Consider the following 7,047-nt stretch of genomic DNA (forward strand, 5'->3'; position numbering starts at 1 on the left):
TTTGTTTTTTACTGCACTACATAAATGTTTCGTTGACTCACCGTCGCCTTCACCGTGTCTTCGCTTAGCTCTGCGCAACCGTGCACATGGCAGCAGGCTAACAGTGGATAGCAGCTGCGGGTTCGACCGGTGTCAGCTACCTCGGCGCGGTAAGGGCCTGCTATTTTCCCCTCAGTTCGTCACACTGCTCTAGCACACGTTATTGTAGTCTAGAGTACGACTGTGTGAAGCAGTGTAGAGAGCTTTGCTGCTTCAAGCCTGTTAGAAGTGTTCTGAATCTAAAGCTGGTGCTAAGGGAGAAAAGGCGTAGGTGGAAACAAATGCTTGCGGCGTGTCATACTAGTAGCACAGTTGTAGTGAGCGGCAAAGAAATTTCAAGAAAGAGCAAACGGAACGCAGCTATTGTGCGCCATGGAAAACCCTAAAGTGAAGGAACTCGTCAAAGTTTCTGAGGAGGCACGCCTTACCGTAGGCCTTGTGCAACAAAAGCATGCGATTCTTGGGATCGTGCGGAAAAGGGCGTAACGGCTCAAGAATCCAATGAGGCCTGGGATTTCATCAAATAACGCCTTGAGAGTGAAGACACAGAGCGAGAGCGACAATTATGCCTACAGCGCGAAGAGGCAGGGTGACAAGAACACTTTCAGCGAGAAGAGGCAGACAGAAAGTAGCGCCACGAGATTAGAGAACACGTGAGAAAAATGAGAGTTGGAGCAGCGGCAAAGCTCGCCGGCGTTTACCCTATCTTCAACTACGGTGCAGGTTAACGGCCAAAGAATAAGAGACCAACTGTCGCCGTTCGTAATCGGCGAGGGCATGGCAAAATATCTCGTAAAAGTTTAGCATATTTGCGAAAGAAATGCCATTGAGGGGGCTCTGTGGGCACAGAATATGCTAGCTCTTCCCAGGGAACAATATGACCTGATAAAGTGCTTGTCGAAGGACGCGTTCGAGAGGTACGAAAAGGTCAAGGAGGCCCTGTCGAGGAATTATAAACTGTCATCTGAGGCATTCCGACAAAGGTACCGGTACGCAAAAAAGGGGCGATGAGTCGCACATTGACTTCGTGTTTAAGCTGAAAGCCTTCCTTGTTGAATGGCTCAAGGGCAAGGAAGTTTATGACGACCGGGATAAGGTGGTAGAGCGCATTGCGCTGGAGCAATTGTACCGCTGCATTGAGGATGATGTAAGGCTCTGGCTTCAGGATAGGCTTGCGGAGGCTAACCTTAACAAGGCAGCCGAGCTGGCTGAGGAGTACTACACTCGCCTAAGCTTGCACAGCAGGGCATTACGCATCGAGAAATCTAAGACTAAGGACGTTTCTCTTAGGAAGTCTGATGTAAGGAAACCGTTCGAGCTTCTCGAATTTCGAAAAGATGCGTCGGCTTCGAAGGACGGAATGTGCGAAGAACGAAAGGAGTTAAAGTCTGACGATGCTCCTAAGCAGCGCGCGGATGCTGCACGTGCGTTCGAGTTATGGAAGCCTTTGACCTGCTGCGAGTGCAAAAGAGAAGGGCATATCGCGGTGGTGGTGGTGTAAACTTTATTACATACAGGGGAGTTTAGGACGCACAGGTCCATGGGCCCCCACACGGCCCCACTGCACTCAAACGTTCATGTCCCGGAGTCTCGTGACGCTGGCAGCCCGGCCTGTGGCGATGGCTTTCTTGCCCGGGTCCTCGGAGCGCAATAGGGTCTCCCAAGCCTCCCAAGTGGTAAGGTGCTCCAGGCCCCGCGGGGGAGGATCCGCCGGGCAGAGGAAAAGGATATGATCGAGAGTGGCTTTGGGGTGGTGGCAGAGGGTACAGGAGGGGTTTGTGTGGACTTGGCGATAGCGCGAGCGTATATAAGGGGAGGGTAAGGTGGGTGTTTGAAGCCCCCTCCAAAGTGCCTGATGATAATTGTCGAGAAGGGGATGGGGTGGGGGTGCAGCCGACGCTCGGCTTTGCAGGCCTGCGTCAGTTCACTGAAGGAATGCATGCGCTCCCGTGAGAACCCCAGAACGGAGGCCGCCGGTGCCCGGTTGAGAGAACCTCGGGCTAAAGCGCTGGAAGCCTCGTTTCCGGGATTCCTGGAGTGGGCAGGCACCCATATGAGCTCCATGTGGCGGGGCGGGTGTGCTGCGAGGGAGTTCAATACGCGAAATGCAGGGACGTGAATTCTCCCGCGGGCGAAATTTAGTATGGCAGTTTTAGAGTCCGATAGTACATACCGGGCCTCCGTGCGCGTGATGGCTAGGACAATAGCGGCCTCTTCAGTCTTCTCCGAAGTGGCAGTGGTGGATATGTGAAGGGTAGCAATCAGTTGTAGGGAGGGGTTCGTGATGGCTACAACCGCGTCCTCGCCTGTGCATGCGGCATCCACTCAATCGGCATCCGGTTCCACACCATAGTTTTTGTGGAACGCCCGTGCGCGAGCTCTGCGGCGGGGTTCGTGGTAGGTGGGGTGCATGTTTTTAGGGAGAGGTTTAATAAGTAGTTCGCGGTGAATGTGGTGGGGGACCGGGAGATGTGTGGGATCCGTGGCTGGTATCCTGATGCCGAGGATGTGTAGGATGCGTCCGCCGGTGGTGGGTCCCGCGAGACGTATGTATTGTGTCTGTCGGTGGGCCTCGATTGCTCACCTAGCGTGTTGTGTAGGCCTAGCTGGAGGAGTTTTTCGGTTGAGGTATTTAGGGGTAGGTGTAGTGCTGTCTTAAATGCTGTTCAGATCATGGCATCCAGGGTTGAGATATCTGTGGCCTGGAGTTTCAGATAGGGGAGCGTGAAGAGAAAGCGGCTGAGGACGAAGACATGAATGAGACGACATAGTTCATTCTACTTCATTCCCCGGTGGTGTCCAGAAACTCGGCGGATTAGGTGGGATATCGACACCGCCGTATGCTTGAGTTTCTGGATAGTCAGAGTGTTTTTCCCATTGTTCTGGATGTGGAGGCCCAGTACCTGGAGAGTGTGTACCTCCGGGATGTACCGGTTTTCCTGTTTCACGGTTATGGGGGCTGTGGGGCAGTTTCGGGTTGTGGGGCGGAGTATGAGGAGCTCCGACTTCTCCGGAGAGCATGACAGTCCGATACTCCGCGCATGTGTTTGGTTGAGGTTAGCTGCCGACTGCAGAGTATTCTCCATGTCTCCATCACTGCCATGGGTGGTCCATAGAGTGATATCATCAGCATAGAGTGTATGCCGAAGGTGAGGGATAGTAGTTTGCGGGCTAGGGGGATGAGTGTGACATTGAAGAGGAAAGGGGAGAGGACAGATCGCTGAGGGGGGTGCCAACCCCACTAAGGGTGTATGGGTGGGATGTGTGGGGACTGAAGTGAATTTCGGCCGTGCGGTTAGTAAGGAATCCTTGAATATAGGGGTAGATACGTTCACCTATGTTTAAGGAGGAGAGCGCCGCCATGATCGCTTTATGGTCTAGGCGATCAAAGGCCTTGGAGAGATCCAAGGCGAGGACAGCTTTTGTGTGGCCCGGTATGAGGAAGTCAAATATATCCTGTGTGAGCTGGAGCATGGCGTCCTGGGCCGACAGGGGGGACGGAAGCCCACCATGCTGTGCGGATAGAGGTCTTGCTCCGCCATGTGTTGGGTGAGTCGGGCGAGTGCGACATGGTCCAAAAGCTTGCCCAGACATGATGTTAGTGAGATGGGACGACGATTTGCAGGTGCAAGAGGTTTGTGGGGCTAGGGTATGAATATAATTTTGGCGTGACGCCAGTATTGCGGAAGGGTGCCCTCCTGCCAGCATGTGTTGAAGTACCCCATGAGCTGGGCAATCGGCTGATCGTCCAAATTACGGAGCATGCTATATAAGATACGGTCAACTCCTGGAGTGGAGTTAGAGCGGAGAGTCAGGAGGGCCGCTCTGACTTCTGCTTCCGTAATCTCCGCGTCGAGATTCGCATTCGGGGTGCCGGCATAGGGGGGCAAGAGGTTTGAGGTACCGAGAGTTGTATGTGTGTTCCTAAGTATGTCGATGAGTGCGTCGAAAGAAAGGTCGATATTCTGTATAAGGCGTGTGACGTGGTGTTGTGTGGCTGTTTTGGATTACGTGGGGTCAATTAAGTGATGCAGGAGTTGCCAAATGAGTTTGGAGGACAGATTGCCAGCCATACTGTCGCAAATATGTCCACAGTTGGATCGGCAGCGCTCCTCAGAGTGCTCAGTAATTTGTGTTTGCAGTGCGGCTAGCCGCTTTTTAAGGGTCTGATTGAGCTCTTGCCCTTTCCAGCGCTCTAGGATGCTATGGTGGGCCTCCCATAGGTGGGCCAGGCGAGTTTCGAGGGTGGGCGTATCTGGTGTGGTGTCAAGCGTTCGAGTATGTGCGGAGACATCGTTCATGAGTGATGCCACCCACTGGTCGATGTCTGTAATGGGGGCGTCAGGAAGGGCCGCCCGTGCGGCGCGAACCGCATCCCAGTTGGTGAGTTTGTGTGTTAGGTGAAGGGTCGTTCTTTGTTTGTACGGTACTGTAACGGAGATGATGTAATGATCGCTCCCTAATGTGTGATGTGTTGTGTTCCACGTGATACCCACAATGTTGCGGCTCAGTGTCAAGTCCGGGCTGGTGTCAGCGCTTACACTGTTGCCAATTCTCTTGGGGGTGTTAAAGTTGTTGTGTATTGTGAGGCGGAGCTGTTTTACCAAGGACCAGAGTCGCCTTCCTCGTGCCGTGGTGGTGCGGTAGCCCCAGTCAGTATGCTGACTGTTGAAGTCCCCTCCGATAATCAATGGCTGCTTGCCTGCAATACGATGGAGATCGCGCAGTAGCGTTTCCAATAAAGCCTTCGGATCAGTAGGTGTGTGATATATATTTGCAATAAAAATAGAAGGTGTGGAGTCTGCATCTGGTATGATTTCTCTGATCACGCAGGGCGTCTCGGAGGTGATCTGATGCGTTTGGTGTGTAATGGAGCGGTGTATGAGTGTGGAAGCCCTGGGTGTATTCGTGGCGTCCGAATGAGAGGATGTGTAGCTGGGAAGTGTTGCAGGGGAATGTGTGTCCTGAAGGAGGAGGATATGGGGCGTGGGAATTGTGGGCAGGAGGAGTTGGAGGGGTGCGCGTTTGCCCCGGAAGCGGCGGCAGTTTCATTGCAGAATTGATAAGGAATTAGGTGGTCGCCCCGCCATACTGCAGCTTGGGTGGAGTGAGGGTAGGTGGGTTGGGTAGGGGGTACTGTGGGGAAGGTGGGCGGGATTGATGGGGGGATTGGGTAGGTGCAGCGAGGGAAGGACCTGCTGTATTGTTTGGAGGCGGGTGTCGTACCGTGCGAGGCTCATTTCAAGGGTATGCACCATGCGCGTAAATGCCGCTTCAATTTGTTGCTCGAAGCGTTGGGACAGGTGGTCGACGAGGTGATTAAACTTTGCCTCTAGACGCGCGCTCATTTCGGCAAATTTAGCGTCCATGCAGCCTCTAGGAATTGAAGGTCAGTTTAGGTGACGGGTGGTTGCTCTGTTGTGCGTTTTTTCTCGGGTAGGGGTGAGGGGGGGGGGGTTTGGGAGTCCGATTGTTCCATGTTTTCAGTAGGTGTTTCAGGTAGCAGCGTGGGTTGCGTGGGCGGGACTATTGGTAGAAGCGGTAGAGGGGTAGAGGTGGGGTCTTGATAAGAGAGGTAAGACGACTCACCTCCTCTCGCGGAAAATCGCGGCAAACTGTAAACAAAAGGTCGTTCAGAAAACAGACAAGAATGAACTCTTGATGGAGTCATATATGCAGGAGATTAGTCTGAACGGCAAGAGGTGCAGAGCCCTTGGAGACTCATCAACATTCATTCATTCATGCATTCATTCATTCTTTTTTTCTCATTATACAGTGAAAAAGGAGCCAAGGGAAAAGCCGTTCAAGCACTCCTTGAGTTGTCCTTGGCCCCACTGAGCAGGCAGTGGCAGCAGCGAGAACAGCACAAAAAGCAATGTTCTAGGACGCAGCGATCTCAGATCTCATTCAGTATAAAGCAGAATATACAGCAATAAAAATGGAACCGTAACAAGTGGTACAAACATTCAACTTATCAAAATAAACTACATCACACTGCATCAATTAGGCGTATATCACAAGGTACACAAAATAATACAGTAAGATTGAAGGAATATTTCAAGGCGAGTAGAAAAGATTGAGGAAGATTGAAAGACGGGTGGACGTTGTCCACCGGTCTTTCAACAATTTTACAGGAGAATGCGCGTGGATAAGGCAATTTGCAGAGGAGCTCCATGGTGGAGCAATAATCATTATGGTGATCACTGCGGACGCTTTTGTTCAGCTTAACACCGAAGCGGCCGTGTCTGGCGCCCTCCCCGAGCATTTTCCTTACCTCTTTTCAAGCAGCTCAGAGAAGCTTTTTAAGGAATAAATCCAAATTGTTCGCTCCCGGTGTGGCATGCATGGTACCTACGCGATATCAAGCGCTGAGGCATTCGCAGAAACTTCACCTGGCATCGGAGAGGGAAACACCGCTCGGAAAAGGGGACAAGCAATGTTGCTCGCATACGGTGTCGGTATATCCTACGATCGAGAACTCTCGGGGAAGCGAAGAGCCCGCTGTTGACGTAACCGGAATTATTTTCAGCGCTAGTGGCAACGAGACGGTGACAGTGGCGCCGTTGAGCGATGCGAACTCATATTTACTCTAGTTTCTGACAGTTGGCACGAACTAAGTCAGGTTGACAGCGCGACGCTCATTCAAGAACAGCAGGAAGATAGCTCGATAAAAGCTTTTCTGTATAACGCTGAAGTGCGAGTATAGAAAAATAATGTTTAATTTCACGAGAAATCTGGCTTGTGGTACCGCAGTTACAGTGACGCCCAAGATCGTAAGTATTAAAAGGTTTTGATTCCGCAAAGGTATCGCCCACAGCTATTGAACCTTGCGCTCGAAAACGCGTGGGCATGGCACCTCGGCTTGTAAAAGACCAAAGCCAGGCTCGCCCAAGAATATTACTGGCCTAATTGGTGGACGGACATTGATGTCTTTGTGCGCCCCTGCGACACATGCCAGGGAGTAGGCAAGTCTATGAACAAGTGGAAGGCGCCCAAGAAATTGGTGCC

General features: G+C 52.1%; 1 pseudogene; it reads left to right on the forward strand.

The window, feature by feature from the left end:
• Positions 1–411: 411 nt before the first annotated feature.
• On the forward strand, positions 412–1,540 carry LOC144119919 (uncharacterized; annotated as a pseudogene).
• The last annotated feature ends 5,507 nt before the right edge of the window (positions 1,541–7,047 follow it).

The sequence above is a fragment of the Amblyomma americanum genome, chromosome 2 (genome assembly GCF_052857255.1).
Source record: "Amblyomma americanum isolate KBUSLIRL-KWMA chromosome 2, ASM5285725v1, whole genome shotgun sequence".
NCBI lineage: Eukaryota > Metazoa > Arthropoda > Arachnida > Ixodida > Ixodidae > Amblyomma > Amblyomma americanum.